The 16888-nt window shown below is 43.5% G+C and overlaps 1 long non-coding RNA gene across 3 annotated transcripts; it reads right to left on the reverse strand.

Annotated features, from left to right (window-relative positions):
* Nucleotides 1–239: 239 nt before the first annotated feature.
* Nucleotides 240–13096, reverse strand: LOC123364975. Of its 3 annotated transcripts, XR_006577382.1 has the most exons (4): nucleotides 13026–13096; nucleotides 11548–11659; nucleotides 4368–4540; nucleotides 240–624 (listed from the first exon to the last, which is right to left on the reverse strand). It is a non-coding gene; the product is annotated as an uncharacterized LOC123364975 (long non-coding RNA). The 3 variants fall into 3 exon arrangements; XR_006577383.1 differs by lacking the exon at nucleotides 11548–11659; XR_006577381.1 differs by lacking the exons at nucleotides 11548–11659; nucleotides 13026–13096 and adding an exon at nucleotides 6123–6196.
* Nucleotides 13097–16888: the final 3792 nt, after the last annotated feature.

Below are 16888 nucleotides of genomic sequence, written 5' to 3' on the forward strand. Positions count from 1 at the left end.
GTGTAGACATGCTGTCAAGGAGATTGCGGGGGCAGGAGATCAGCAGGGCAAATTGGACGAGATTGCATTGGCTCTGAGATCTGGTATTTTACACTGGTTCCTGAATTTTAGGTTCCAGAGTCTAATCTTTGATTTAAACAAACAAACAAACAAACAAACACAATATAACATTTAATCTTTATTATCAAGATAACCAATACAATATTAACAAAATGTCAGCCAAATGTATTGAAGCTTGCTTGAGTCTGCAAACAGCTTTAAAAAATAGTTCTAACAAACATAAGCCACACCTAGTCATGCAGAAGTGTTGTTAACTCTGAAAGCACAATGGCAAATTCCATATCAATGTTAATTAATACTCTGTTGATCAAAACTTGAAAGAAAGTAGAAAGAAGATATTATTATAACTGTGAAATGTGCTGAGTGGCATCCCATTTTGTGCTGACAAGGTTTAGAAGTACTATCCCTTCATTCTGTTTCCAGTCTAATCACTCCTGACTACCAGCCATCACTATGGAGGTACAGGGTTTTCACACAGATTGCCTTGGTCTCAACGGATCTCCCAATGTCTGAGTTTGGAAAGCCAAATTGCCTTTCCTCCAGTGGAATAATTATGGAGAAGCTCTGCAAATCCAAAAACCAATGAGTATTTAGTCCTCTATGCTGAACAGTTTCACTTCAAGACATTTAATCCTATTGGTTAAATTTAAGTTGTTCTGACTATCTAAGAGTCAAAAAACTAATAGCTAAGATATCAGAGCCATGAGATATTATTGTTAAAAATGGGATATTTTCACCCATAATACATAGTATTTTATGTTTTCATTTGTTTTGGCTATCTGTTTAAAGTCTGTGAAAAAATCTGAGGCTTCAAACACAATCAGAGCTATTACACTCACTGCTGCTTCCATTCTGTTATTGCTGCTTATTTTTGTAAAACAACCCACTGCTTCTTTCTCCCCCCTCTCTTGTTAATGGGGTATAATTTAAAAGTACTTCCTTCCTTCTGTGGTGATACTCACATGGTTTCTTAAAGTAAGCTTTTTGAACTGCCTTTATGCTATCATTCCATTGTCAGATGAATGTGTGCAGCTCATTTATGTAAGAATCTATAGCAGACTGAATTTGCCAGCCACTAGCTTAAAGTGATTACATTAATTTAATCTGATTTGGATTCTAAGGAGCTCAGCATCTCCCCACTCTCTTGTTCCTTCAAACTCATTCTGTCCTCAATTAAAAAATTCATTATCTAACTTTTTAAAAAAATCTAAAATGAATACCCCTAAGACACCCGCGGAGCCGCCAAAGCAAACTCATGATCTTGTAATGGTAACCTTTCTAAGCCTGCAGGCACACACACCATCTGGGGAAGATAAAATAGAGTCCAAACTCCAGTTTGATTCCTCAAGGCTGGCTTTATCACCACAAAAGGATTTGTAACACAAGAAAAATAACTCATAACACTTGGTCGCGGCCACCAGGGGCCTTTCCAACTTTCACCAAGTGGAGAGAAGGAGGACATATCTTTCCCTGGTATCTTGTAGGCCTCCTGACAGGTCCTCACAAAAGGAATTCCCTGTGTCTTGCCTCCAGCATCCTCTTCTCCAGACAGTCCCCTCCCACTTCTCACCGCTTTCCCAACCCAAGTCCTGTCCCTCCTTTCCCCTCCTTCTCCCCACTCCCCCTGAGTCCTGTCACCTCACCTCCTCCCTCCAGACAGAACCAGGAAAATTACATTATATGTTCTTCAGAATGCAGTCACATTACAATTAGTTGACTCTCTCCATTGTGTGCGCTGTCTGGAAACAACAATTCCACATACCACCACTCTTAAAAGGCATATGTCACTGTAATACAGAGGCAAGCTGCAACAAAGCTTACCTTTCCTTCCATGCCATTTACCTATTCCTTTGGGTTTTATCATCATTTGTCACATCATGTCTCTGTTTAGACTGGAATCTTTCTGAGGTAGGAACTATGGGCTGAATGCTCAAAATGAATTAGGCACCTGGAAAAACTCACTTATTTTTAAAGCCTGAGTTAGGCACCTATAAAATAAATAGCGAAAGATAGACTATCACAGTTCAGAGTGACTGCACCTGTATTTCCTCTTGAGGGTCCACAAGAGCACGCATTCCCAGATTTCCAGTCTCCAGCTGTTGCCTCTTTTAAGTGAAGATACATATTCCTTTCTCTTGTGACTGGGTTATTTCCAGGCTGCAGAGTTCCCAGCCTACACTGCGTTATTCCCAGCACAGACAGGTCCTTAATTTGTAATGAAAGAGGTGCCACGGCTCAAGCCATTTTATTTTACTTTCATAACTGAGGTGGCAAGCCCAGAGATGCTGGGGCTAAGAACTGCCAAGCTTTGAGGTGCTGGGCGTCGTTCCTGGCACAAATTAAGCACTGGTCCTGTCCATTTTCTGGATCAGGAAGAAAGCCCTGAGCCAGTTTAAAAACAAGCTATTCATCATTTCTTTGCCTGTTGGTCCCTGGAGAATCCAGTCTGAACTAGTACATGCACACATCTCCAGAGAAGTGATTTTCCTGGAGATGTTACAACCTGGGTGAATTTGCCAAATCATCCCCTGATATTTTCTTACTTATCTTTCCCATGGAAATACCTACACGGTCCACAATAACATATACACCAATGTATTTTTAATCCACTGAACTGCAAAAATGCTAAAACTAATTAAATAACATTTAACTAAATTCAATAACGTTGATTCAGGAACTTGTAGGAAATTGTCATTCTGTCACATAAGTGCCTTAGATAGTTATTCAAAAAGCCAAAACACTACTTAGACTAGCCAATGGAAGATACAGACAAGAGGGGCTTGTGCTAAGCTCCACGCCATCACAGACATAGGCATCTGAGGGTGTGTCTACACTTACCTCCGGAGCGATCGGTCTGGCGGGGGTTGATTTATCGCATCTAGTGAAGATGCGATAAATCGACTGCCGAGCACTCTCCCGCCGACTCCGGTACTCCACCGGAGCAAGAAGCATAGGTGGAGTCGACGGGGGAGCGTCAGCAGTCGACTTACCACAGTGAAGACTCTGTGGTAAATAGATCTAAGTATGTCCACTTCAGCTATGTTATTCAGTGTAAACCAGGCCTTAGTCTACGCTGCAGGGAGGTGCCTAATTCTCCTTGTGATTCTGAATTTGGGAACCCTCTTTAGACTAAAACACCTTATGCCATTTTAACAAGAAACTTCCGGAGGATGTTCCCACCTTTTAACTTTTAGCCCAGGAGTTACAGAACTTGCCTAGGATGTGGGAGACACAGGTTCAACTCCTCCCTCCCTTTGCCTGAGGGGCAGAACAATTTGAATAGGTGTCTCCGCATTCCTAGAAGAGTGCTCTAACCACTGAGCTAAGTGATATTCTGATGTGGGTCTTCTTCCACCTCTCCTGTTAAAGCTGTTTCACTGTGGATAAATACTGAAACAGTCACTCTATGTATTTATCCACAGTGGATCAGTCATTTGGCCGGAGAGAAAGTGAGAATGGCTCTGTAGTCCAGTGGTAAGGGCACCCCTCTAGGAGCTAGGAAACCCAGGGCCCAGTCCCCTTGTTCCAATCACTCTGTAAGTATTTATCCACAGTGGAACAGCTACAAAAAGAGAGATGGATGGATTCCCATATCAGAATAGCCCACAGGGTTTTGACAGGAGTTTTGGGCATCATAGTGGAGCCAAAACTTGGATTTAGGCACCTAAATCCTTTTGAGCATATGGCCCTATGTATATTGGTCTATAAAGCATGTTGGCAAGATTTTCAAATGGGAACTACTGGCTATTCTGTACTGACCCCCGTATTAAGTGCTCTAATATGTTTCTCGCTACTGTATAATTATTAATTTTTTTTGCCTTCCTCCATCTACTTTCTTTGCCTGGTAGCAAATCCTTTCCCCTAGTTCGCTTTTCCCTATAATGTTGGCTCCTACTCTTTTCCCTCCCATGTTTCCTCTCCCCACTCAGGTCCTGATCCAATGCCCACTGAAGTCAATGGAAAGAATTCTCCTTCCCTCTCCTCCTTTACCAAGGGCAGGGTAGGTTGAGGATGTTCCCAGTGGGCCAGGATGAGACGTGATCGCACAGCTGCTAAGGTTGCACAAGGTCTCCCCGAGTAGGATGGAGGACACTCTGAATAGTATACTCAGTATTTAATCGGAATGTTGACAAAGGAGCAGAAAGTATGGCTGCATAAAGGCACTTGGTAACACTTCTTTCAAACAGCTACAAACATGGAGTTCAGAAGCCTTTGCTTTGTATCAGATAAAACAAAATTTCAAAACAGAATGTCAGAGAGAAGTCACTCCACAAAAAGGTATTTCTGAATTCCGCTTTGCATCTTACCATTGATCTCCAAAGGAAAGTGTTTATACATGTACATGGATTCTATAAGGCAGAGTCACTTTTCCTGAGCCATAGTGCATTTCCACACTGTTTGGTTCATGCAGCTCAGCGGGAGTGTCTTCCATGGATTGCTTCTTTAGTGCTATTAAAGTGCAATATATTCTCAGAACACTCTGTGGTAAAATATTGAAACAGCACTCAATGACCACAAGAGGAGGTGGTTATCTGGACCTAACAAACATGGTATGCATCAAGTGTTATAAAAATGATCTTATGGTTAACAATCCTTTGAAGACTTCCTTGTCTGAAATAATTTTTGAAATGCTTTATAGATGAGATTATGGATTTAAAATTTCTGCAAACTTTCACAACGTATCACCTAGATCAGGGATCGGCAACCTTTGCACACGGTCTGTCAGGGAAATCTGCTGGTGGACCGAGACGGTTTGCTTACTTGCAGCGTCCGCAGGTTCGGTCGATTGCAGCTCCCAATGGCCGTGGTTCACCCTTCAAGGCCAATGGGGGCTGCAGGAAGCAGCGGCCAGCACATACCTCAGCCTGTGCTGCTTCCCAAAGCCCGCATTGGCCTGGAACGGAGAACCGCGGCCAGTGGGAGCTGCAATCGTCTGAACCCACAGATGCTGCAGGTAAACAAACTGTCCCAGCCCGCCAGTGGATTTCCCTGATGGGCCGCGTGTCAAAGTTTGCCGATCCCTGACCTAGATCATAAAACAAATCATCCCAGATCTGAAACAGGCAAATGAATGGCTTGTAGCTGACTCTCACGCTATTACATGAGGTATACTTCCTCCAAGAAAGTGAGACTACAACATCTACAAGCCCGCAGAAGCCATTGACCCAGAAAGCTGCAGTCTTATTCCTACTCATGAAATACAGTACCATACAGCATGACAACATGAAAACAGAGATACAAGAAATTCCAAGCTGTGAAAATACTGGTTGGTAGGTGTCAACTGATATAAATCAGAGATAAATATATATTTTGGACCTAATCTTGTAGTACTAACTTAAGCAAGTATTTCACTGAATCGCAATCTGAGTTCTGTTTGCCCCAGTGAGGAGAGCAGGATAAAATCCTTTGCTTTTCTATTCTATTTAATATTTTTTAATCACTCATTTAGCTGCAATTCATTAATTGCCTTGGAACTTGTTGGTGTAGTAATGAGAGATAGTTATTATCAAACATGACATTGAGCAATAGATGCATAGTGTGTTTTACATAACAGAACAGCGCACAATGCCTGCCCCAAAGAAATTACAATTAATCCTTTCTTATTATTCCTACTTAGGGTATTTCTACAGATAAACCAGTACAGAGGGACAGATGCTCCGCAGTAGCGCTTCAGTGAAGACGCTCTCTATGCCAATGGGAGGGGTTCTCCTGTTGATGTAGGTGCCCTACCTCCCCAAGAGGTGGTAACTAGGCTGATGGGAGAATGCTCCTGTTAACCTAATGTAATGCCAGCAGACCCCAGTTGATGGCCAGCGGTATTGAACCTGGGACTTAGTGCATGAGCCTCTACTGCATGAGCTAAAGGCCAACCGGCTGTTACCTAAGCCTGTAGAGCAGACTCAATCTCTTTCTCTAAGTCATCTCAGTGCCTTTAGATGGGACAGAACACCACACCCTAGTGTGGGGATACACTAGTGCTGTCTACACCACGGATTAGGTTTGTTTAACTGCGTTGCTCAGGGGTGTGGATTCTACTTCTACCATAGTTATCATATACTTACATCTTAATCTTTGCCATCACTTCCATTGCATTTATAATAATGTAATGTATAATGTTTTTGTTTTGTTCTTTCTGGAAATTATAATAATCAAAGGGTAAATTAGTGTTTTATATTTTACTCCTTCCTCTGAAAATAGCTAAGGAGTGCACATTTCTCACGATAAAATCCCCTGATTTCAATCCTGGACTAGACTCTGAATAGATATGTAGTTCTACAATAGTATTTTCCTAAAGCAAACAATAGTAAACAGGAAACGAATTTAATTGTAATTTGTTCTACAATGTATTTGAAGAACTCTGACAAAATATTTAGTCCAAAATGTTGACCAGTAGTAGAGTCTAAATGTTTTAAAAGCTATCATTCATGTTCAGAAAGGGAAGACAAAGAAACATATTCAAATATATGATAAATGGATACAGGTATGAAAAATTCCCCATTCAGAGGCTGATCTTGCATTTTTGACTTACACATAAGTCTTGTTGAAGAACAATAGGAGTCATGCCTCGATTAGGGCAGCAGGATTGGGCCCAAAAGTGTATGAAAATAGATTCCCTTTTAACTGCATATATTTAATACAGGACAGTATGTTATAGCTTTGCAAATAGCAAACATCTTTTCATGGCGGTAAACATTGCAAAATGTACACTCAGGAAAAATCCCATTAGTTACATTTTAAAGCAGATAATATACTGATTTAGGGTCAAATTATTCTGTTTTAGAGACAATCACTCAAATACAGAAAAGATCTCTGAATGCAACCAGGGCAATTAAATTTCTTGTTGCTTTTGCTACTTTTATGTTCTTAGATACTACTGTGGGTTAGAGATGGTTGAACAGTAAAAAAAACAAAACAAATAAAAAGCGACAAAGACTCCTGTGGCACCTTATAGACTAACAGAAGAATTGGAGCATAAGCTTTCATGGGTGAATTTCATGGGTGGTATTCACCCACGAAAGCTTATGCTCCAATACTTCTGTTAGTCTGTAAGGTTCCACAGGACTCTTTGTTGCTTTTTACAGATCCAGACTAACATGGCTACCCCCTGATACAAAACAAATAAAAGCATCAAATTTAGTTTGAGCACATAGATGGGACCATATTTTTCATTATTTGGGAGTCTCTCTTTCACCCATAAATGTTAGCATGATTATTTGTCTGTAAATTTGTAATGAAAGTATGTAATGTGTCATTCATTATTCTCCTGTTTAAAATCTTTCAGTCATTTAGGTTTTCATTCTGTACCACTGAAGTATATAGAAGCTTTACATTGACTTCATCTGGTTCAGGATCCAGCCCAAAAATCAAGAAATTGAAAAAATACCAGGTAACAATATCATATAGATGACTAATCACACAACATGAATAATGAATACCAAACAGGCAAAGCCAATAGTTTGTGAATGATAGGCTGAAAATAATTTGCTAGAACTATTCAACAAATGGTTATGAATTCCAAACACATTCACTGAAATCGTGGTTCACTCCTTTAAAGAGGGACTAAATCGGTAATAAATACTACTTATAACAATGGTTTGAACAGCTCTACTATAGAGATTGTTTCCATATATGGGATCTACAAAACATGGATATCGTTTATCTCATTTCATTTGTTCAATTTAGAACAGACTTGCTAATCATTCCTGTACCGTACACTGAATTGTGGGCTTTCTATTCCCATTGAGTACAGTGACAGCAAGACCATCAAATATTATTACTAGTAATATATATTATTTGTGTTACAGTAGTGCCTCTGGGCGCCAATCATAGAACATGACACCATTGTCCTCGCTGCTGTACAAACATACGAAAAAGACAATTCCTATCTAGAGGCATTTACAACCTAAGTAATTTAATGTTCAGATTATGTTAGAGTAATAAAACATATTCAGATGAAATATTAGGGTCCAAACAGCACAACGTCCTGATAGCCTAGCAAACTTCCTGTATTACATGACTGTTTATGTTGCCGAGTCTCATGATTTTATCATGAGTCTTGTGATACTTAGTGTTCTCTATAAAGCCACAAATCCTTGTCTCTATAATATTGCATCAAAAAATACAGTAAATAAAATGTGTCCCCATTTGATCACATTCTATATCAGGGATCGGAAATCTTTGGCACGCGGTCTGTCAGGGAAATCTGCTGGCAGGCCAGGATGGTTTGTTTACCTGCAGTGTCCACAGGTTTGGCCGATTGCAGCTCCCACTGGCCGCGATTCGCTGTTCCAGGCCAATGGGGGCTGCAGGAAGCTGCAGCCAGCACATCCCTCGGCCCACGCTGCTTCCTGCAGCCCCAATTGGCCTGGAACGGAGAACTGTGGCCAGTGGGAAAGGCAATCAGCTGAATCTGTGGATGCTGCAGGTAAACAAAGCATCCCAGCGTGCCAGCGGATTTCCCTGTTCTACACCTTAACAGTATGTTTTGCAGCACAAATTTCCAATCTCTTGCATTCTTTTGCACATGATTTTCTGAAAGAGTAAAAGGTTATATTTTGCTTAGCCAAACATCTAATGTTTAAAAGTTAAATATGCATTCTTTGGCATACAAAAAAATGTGAAATGTGAAGCTTTCTTAAAATAAAAGTTTTTAATGACATGTATCTCCTTCTGTCTCCTATTTTCCTCTCATTCTTATGCATATAGCATTTAGGAAAAATATTGTCAGATGTCACTTATTTTTAACCTCTTTCAAAACCTGGAAATAGCTGAGAACCATCAAAGCACACTGATTATATTTCATATCTCTTCAGAGACCTGACATGAATAAACAATAAGTGTTTTACTCAGCAAGGTGTTTCCCCCAATCCGAACACTGTATTTTTCCAAGGGCTTGTCAAGACTTACCGGGGGATCCACATGTGGTGATCGATGCATCAGCAGTCAATTTAATGGGTCTAGTGAAGACCCGCTAAATTGACCACAGATCACTCTCCCATTGCCTCCTGTACTCCACTGGATCAAGAAGAATAAGGGGAGTCCATGGTAAGTAGATCTAAGCTACCTGGATTTGAGTTACGCTATTCACGTAACTCAAATTGTGTAGCTTAGATGGACTTTTCCCTTTAGTATAGACACGGCCCAAGATACAAATAATATATGTTGGCCTAGTTTTCTCTCCAACTGGATATTGGTACTATGAAGGCTGTGTTATCGCTCATTTTGATAACAAAATTGAAGAAACTTTGTAGATAGTACCTACACTTTATCATTTAAATACTAATGAAAGTCTTCAATATCTGTAAAGAAATTATGAGATTGTTTGATTACATGATTCAGTGCAGTGATGTGGCATCAATCAGTTCTACTCAGTTACATAAACCTGACTAGCAGAAGAGACTTTGCAGGACAGGTCAGAATTAAATTTTTTATTTCATTTTTAGAGCATCTATGGTCATAAATGGAGAGGCCAGGTTCAGCTCAGCATTAGCACAATTTTGTACTGGTCTCCTGAATTTGTACTGGAAGAATTGCTCTAAACCAGCAAGGTTCTCTAAATCTTGTGAGTTCCCGGTTTGTTGAGGAATCTCTGAGTGTCATAGAAACATGTAGTAGCTCCTATACTACCTTCCCTCCTAAATCCTGTGCAGTTGGCACTGCTAAAACAGATTCTTGTAATCCCCCCTGGTTAAATTGACCCCTTGTACCAGAGGCATCCAGTGCAAGTTAGAGCTGAGAACAAAAGGGATGTTTAAGGTATGCTGAAATAAGTAATATTGTCATTCTATTTTAGTCATTTAATGTTTGCCTACATTAGAAAATGAGGTCAATGTTAGGTCAGGGTTCGCTAAAAGACAGGTTAACACTTTTTAAATTGATTTAGCTGTATAGCAAGGCAGTGTGGTCCCCAGCCACCCCGGAGAGGGGCGGGCCCCTCCATACACCAAAGTGGGTGGAGCCAGCGAGTCCTGCGCCCACCCCGCAGAGATCAAGGTGCAGGACAGGAAGTATAAAAGCCCAACCCCAGAGCTCACTGGAGGAACAGCTGCCGGAGAGACGAGACACCTGCGGCCTAGCTCCCGGTTAGGAGACCCCGGCAACCAATGGCGGACCTGAAGACTGGCCCGCCCAAACAATGCCTGACGCTGACCATAGCCCAGAGGAGCTGTCAAGCCTGCCTCTTGCCAGTTACCCAGAGGAGCTCCCAAACCTACCCCTCTACAGTTACCCTGAGGAGCCCATGGTGCTTGACCCCCCTGGAGGACACCCTCCAGACCCATGTACCTCTAGAGAGGGAGTTAAGAAATAGCCTGCGGGCAGCCAACACTAGTCTGGCTGTAGCACTGCCAGAGTCTATGTCCATATATTGCAGCCAGGATCCCCACGGCCTTCTGCCATTGCTAGGGCCCCAGGCTAGGAGGCGATGGAGTGGGTGGGCCTGTTACACCTTTGTGTCCCCACTCCAGCATAAATTATACTTGGGTGTCAAATACTTCATCATTGCTTTCATATACTTGAAAAGGGGATTCATCTATCCCTTGGCTTTGTTCTTCTAGGAGTAGGTAAGTAAGCCAGTCAAACATGCTCTTGTCACTTTCTTTATCTACTGTTGCTGGCTACGAGTCTGATGGTAGCCAAGGAATGGAAGTCCAAGCACACAGCTTGTGAAATAATTCATTGATTAAAGTGTGGCACATTATTTCATTGGAAAAACTCACTTGGCTTAGGAAAGGCAGAAACAGGAAATACTTAGCTACATGGCTTCCCTTTATGAAATATATAAAGAGGGATAATGCAGGCTATTTTCTCTTAATTTGTCCATGATAATTTATGAACCCTTCAATCTGAGTTATTCTGAACTCATAAAACCATCTGTATCTTATTTTGTATCCATTCCTTTATATACTGTAACTATTTTAATATAAATATTTCTGAACAAATGACATTTGAAGCTTTCAGAGTTGATGGTATCTCTAATATTCATCCTTATGGTCTCACTATCATGTTTCCTTGAAATTGTTTTGGAAAAGATTAAAACAAACAATCAATGTCAAAATAAAGAGAAATTGTGAAGTTGAAATTTTGGACATCTATTAGAACTGCAAGGCTCCAAAAGTTACTATTAGTTCCCATACACATTCAGTTAAATGCTTTCAAGCCTGAATTATTTCTCAGCGTGTACAGTATTTCCATAAATCTGAACATAACCATTTATTTCTTTTGAAAAGAATGTTTAGCTAGATTTCTTTTTTTGGCTCATGTATGTTAAAATATACTTCAGCAGTTTAGAACAATGCTTAATAATGCTGGCAGCTATGCTGTTATTCCTTCCTAGGGAACTAATGGAACCCCAGAATGTGAAATGATATAAATGGACAAAGATGGAATGCTTCTAAGATGAAAACATCAGTAAACTATGTAAAAAATGTAACCAAAAATACAGTATAATTAATTTCCCTGACACAAAATTATGCCACTGCATCTTACCTGAACTGTTTACTGCAGCTCAGCTCATGCATTTTCTAACAAATACCTCTAGATGTGACCTTTTGCAGCATATTGTTTCATAACTTGAACAGATATTCTAGGAATCCAAGTTCTATTTATTCAAAGAAAAATTCTTACTGGAAAAAGCCCTGAAGGTAAAGTCTTACAGATTTTAGCAGAAAATGATAACCTTTTTGAACAATCATATTGAATTCCATAGAGAATGCCACAGAATTCTATAGGATGAGTAAAAAGACTTGTAGAAAGGATATAATTCTCTATTATATCTGAGTGACTTCAAATTAAATCTATTAAATTTCTATAGAATCATGTTGGTTTCATCCCTACTAAAATTAAAACTACTTTTCCACAAGGAAAATCTCTCCTATATAGCTATAAATCATATGCCAATATTTAAAATAATTACAAATGTATTCTTTTTTGGAAATACTTTGTACATTTGCAGCGCTCCGTAAATGAATACTTATATCAATATTAAATAATATTCTTTAAAACCCTCTAAGTTCTAATTTTCGTCCATTCATGCATCAAATATGGTATTTGTCTCAAAATAGAATATCAGATAATTTTCTGCTTCATAATAAAACTCACAATGGGAGTAACAGGTCTAACCCAGATGAGTATGATACATTTTGGGTAAGGCTACAATTTTGTCATGGATATTTTTAGTAGAAGTCAGAGACAGGTCACGGGCAATTAACAAAAATTCATGGAAGCTGTGACCTGTCCCTGACTTTTACTAAAAATGTCCATAACTAAAAGGGGGGGGGGTGGGGAGAAGGGTCCAGCACCATGCCCAGCTGTGGCTGGGAGCCGTGGCCCCTGCCCCGTGGCTGAGAGGGATCTCTGCCTGGGGAGGTGCACAGGATTACCCGCCTCTCAGGGACTGGGGAGCTCTGGAGGATTCCCCCCAGGCAGGGGAGCTGTGGAAGTTCCCTGTGGCCTTCTGGGATTGGAGAACTCTGGGGGATTCCCCCGCACCTGTGGCAGCTGGGCAGCTCTGGGGGTTTCCTCTCGCCATCCGTGGGGGCTGGGGAGCTACCAGGGGTCCCCAGCACCTGCAGGGACTGGGGAGCTGCAGGGAATTCCCCTGCCGGCAGAGGTTGAGGAGCTGCCTGGGATCCCCTGCTGTCCGCGGGGACTGGGAAGCTCTTGGGGATTCCCCCTGCAGCCAGTGGCAGCTGGGGAGCTGTGGGGGACCCCCGCCATTCCAAGCAGCAGGGGTACGCTGAAGTTCCCAGCCACCAGGGGAGGTGGGGGTAGCCTGCAGCTCCCAGCCGCTGCAGGCTGAAGTCACAGAGGTCTGCAGAAGTCACAGATTCCGTGACTTCTGCAACCTCTGTGACCAAAACGTAGCCTTAATTATAGGAGCACCCCATAAATTTAAAACAGTTTATCTCATTAGGAATACTTTGTAATTTTAATATGTAGAATCCTATTAAATTCAGTGGGAGTACCTGTGATATTGCAAGGTTTCCTCATAGATAATATCAGTGATGAGCTGCCAAAATCTTAACAACGGGTTCCCTATAAAAAGTTCTGATTTAACAACGGGTTCCCTATAAAAAGTTCTGATTTAAGGGATGTGCGACAGCATGTATTTTTTGTACCAATAGGGTTACCATACGTCCATATTTTCCCAGGAGGTGATTAAGAACCGAAAAGCCTGACATGTCCAGGAAAATACAGATGTATTTTAACCCTACCTAAAGTTCTTTTTTAAAAAGATGGGGCTGAACTAGAAATGAGCTCTGTTTCACATGTGTGGGTGGTGATCAGGGACAGTCTCAATTTTTGGGTCTTTTTCTTATATAGGCTCCTATTACCCCTCACCCCCGTCCCGATTTTTCACACTTGCTGTCTAGTCACTCTAGGGTGTGCACATGTGTGGGTCCCAGCTGCTCCCTGCCCCCCCCTCATTAAAGCAGGTGTGCAGGGTTACTGCCCTGGGAACTGCAGGGCACCAGTGGATGTGGGGCTGGCTGCAGATAGGGGCGTGGGGCAGGGCTAGCTGGAGGCAGGGAGTGACACGGGCTGGCTGTGGGCAGGTGATGCAGACGGGCGGGCTGCGGGTGGCTGTGGGCAGGGGGTGGCTGCGGGTGGCTGGGGGCAGGGGGTGGGGCAGGGGGCGGCTGGGGGCAGGGGCTGGCTGCGGGTGGCAGGGGGCGGCTGCGGGTGGCAGGGGGCGGGGGGCGGCTGCGGGTAGCTGCGGGCAGGGGGTGGCTGTGGCAGAGGGCGGCTGCAGGCAGGGGCTGGCTGCGGGCAGGGGCTGGCTGCGGGCAGGGGCTGGCTGGGGGTGGCTGGGGGCAGGCGCTGGCTGGGGGCAGGGGGTGGCTGTGGGTGGCTGGGGGCAGGGGCTGGCTGGGGGCAAGGGCTGGCTGCGGGTAGCTGTGGGCAGGGGGGTGGCTGGGGCAGGGGGTGGCTGTGGCTGGCTGCGGGCAGGGGCTGGCTGTGGGTGGCTGGGGGCAGGGGCTGGCTGTGGGCGGCTGGGGGCAGGGGGTGGCTGGGGGCTGGGGGCGGCTGGGGGCAGGGGCTGGCTGCGGGCAGGGGCTGGCTGGGGGCAGGGGGTGGCTGGGGGCGGCTGGGGGCAGGGGCTGGCTGGGGGTGGCTGGGGGCAGGGGCTGGCTGGGGGCAGGGGGTGGCTGGGGGCGGCTGGGGGCAGGGGGTGGCTGTGGGCGGCTGTGGGCAGGGGCTGGCTGGGGGTGGCTGGGGGCAGGGGCTGGCTGGGGGTGGCTGGGGGCAGGGGGTGGCTGGGGGCAGGGGGTGGCTGGGGGCAGGGAAGGCGGGGGAGGGGCGCAGATACTCACAGGGGGGGTGGACTGGGAGCAGCCGGACGCAGCCGGGGACTCACCAGGCAGCAGCAGCAGGAGCCCCAGGGCCAGAGGTCCAAAGAGCAGGAGCAGCAACAGGGCCAGGAGGCAGCTCACATTGCTCTCGCAGCACAGCGCAGCGCCCCCCGGCGGCCGGGAGGAGGAATTACAGGCTTCCCAGGCAGAGCCCATCAAAGCTTCCCTCGCAGGGAAGCCAGTTAACAAGCGGTTCTAAAACCGCTTCTAAATTTAACAACGGGTTTGTGCGAACCGGTGCGAACCGGCTCCAGCTCACCACTGGATAATATTGAACTCAAATGACCTACATCTTTACAAGATAAGTTCTCACTTTTCATCCAATTTGTGATTTCTCTGGTTGCACGGCATAATATAGTGATTCCAATTAAACAGCAAATATAACTAATTTAGAATATATTTACATACAATCTTATAATATACTTAGTTATGTATCTCCTTCATGGTAGTTCCACCAAATGCGTATTTCTTCAGCTTACTTATCAGAATGTCATGTGAGACCATGTCAAAAGCCTTGCTGAAGTCTAGGTATATTATGTCCATGGCATTCCCTCTATCCTCCAAAACAGTTACCCTGTAAAAGAAGGAAATCAAGCTGTTTTGTCATCATTTGTACTTAGTAAATATATGCTGGCTGCTAGTGATTACACCTTCTTCCTCCAGGTATTTTTAAATTGAATGATTTATACATTGCTCAGGTGTTACCTTTTTTGCCCGTCACTTTGGGACATGCTCATTTATAGGGTGGCCCCTTAAAGACTAACAGATTTATTTGGGCATAAACTTCCAGGGGTAAAAAACTCACTTTTTCAGATGCATGGAGTGAAAATTACAGATACAGGCATAAATATATATTGGTACATGAAGAGAAGCAACACCATCATAGGACCCAACCACACCAACCATACCATCAGAGGCACATTCACTTGCACATCTACTAATGTTATGTTTGCCATCATGTGCCAGCAATGCTCCTCTGCCGTGTACATTGGCCGAACTGGACAGTCTCTACGTAAAAGGATAAATGGACACAAATCAGACATCAGGAATGGTAACATACAAAAACCTGTCAGAGAACACTTCAATCTCCCTGGACGCTCATTAACTAATTTAAAAGTAGCCATACTTCAACAAAAAATACTTCAAAAACAGACTTCAAAGAGAAACTGTTGAGCTACAATTCATTGACAAACTGGGAGTGGCTGGCTCACTACAAAAGCAATTTTCCCTCTCTTGGTATTGACACCTCCTCATCAATTACTGGGAATGGACTACATCCACCCTGACTAAATTGGCCTTCAACTTTGGTTCTCCACTTGTAAGGTAACTCCCTTCTCTTCATGTGTCAATATATATTTGTGCCTGTATCTGTAATTTTCACTCCATGCATCTGAAGAAGTGGGTTTTTTACCCACAAAAGCTTATGCCAAATAAGTATGTCAGTCTTTAAGGTGCCATGGGACTCCTCGTTGTTTTTGTGGATATAGGCTAACATGGCAACCTCTCTGATAATTTATTAGGGTTACCCTTCGGTGGTTAGGGGGGTAGGATTCTGTACTTCTGTCAATGTACTGCTTGTGTCAGTTGTGTTCTCCTAAGGAGCTCTACTTCTCCCTGCTTCAAGTTTCTTCCCAATGGAGCTATCCTGCAGGACCTAGGTTCCCCAGGGCTGGGTTCTTTCAGCCCCAGAATCAGACAAACACACACACATATTAACAGAGCGCAATTGAGAGGGCCGGGTTAATCCACACTCCCAAACTGACCCCTTATATGTTCCTGGACTCAATAGACTGGGTCAAGCAGCACTTCCAAGCTGCCACCCTCATATGTCCCAGGTTCAGCACATCCCTATCCCCACTTTCATGTTACAGTTGTTCTGGTAGTAAAACACTTGATGAGCAAACCCCACAGGATTTTTGGGCAGTGCAGGGATCTTTCAGCTTAGGTACGAGAAGCATTGTTGCAGAGTGAATGAGGAAACCAAAAAACACCCACGGCAAGGGGAGAGAGAAGCAACCAGCTTAATCATTAAAGTTATTTATTGCCAGGTAATAACCATAGGGGAGCCAAACAAACAAAACAGTTATAATATTAAATCTAACTTAAACTTGATTATAAAAGTCAGGTTTAGAAAACTATAACTGATCACACAAGTCAGGGCCACAAGGCTATACTTAGAGAGAGCAAGAGAGAGAGACAGAGAGACCTGGGTGCTCACCACTCTGTGAAGCTTGAATCGATCAGTGGTCCCAGGTGATGGTGGTAGCTGAGGGTCCGGAGTGCTGGAGACAGGCAGAGCCCTCAGCACGATCAGTCAGGAGAAGATGAAGTCCCAATGGAACTGATGCAGATTTTGGATCCAGGCATCAGAGCACTTAACTTGAGCACAGGTAGGGGGCTTTGTAGAGAAACAACAATGGTTCCAAGGAAAACACTAGATTTGTTTATGTGTAAACAAGGGAGACTACCAAAGT

The sequence above is a fragment of the Mauremys mutica genome, chromosome 2 (genome assembly GCF_020497125.1).
Source record: "Mauremys mutica isolate MM-2020 ecotype Southern chromosome 2, ASM2049712v1, whole genome shotgun sequence".
NCBI classification, from domain to species: domain Eukaryota; kingdom Metazoa; phylum Chordata; order Testudines; family Geoemydidae; genus Mauremys; species Mauremys mutica.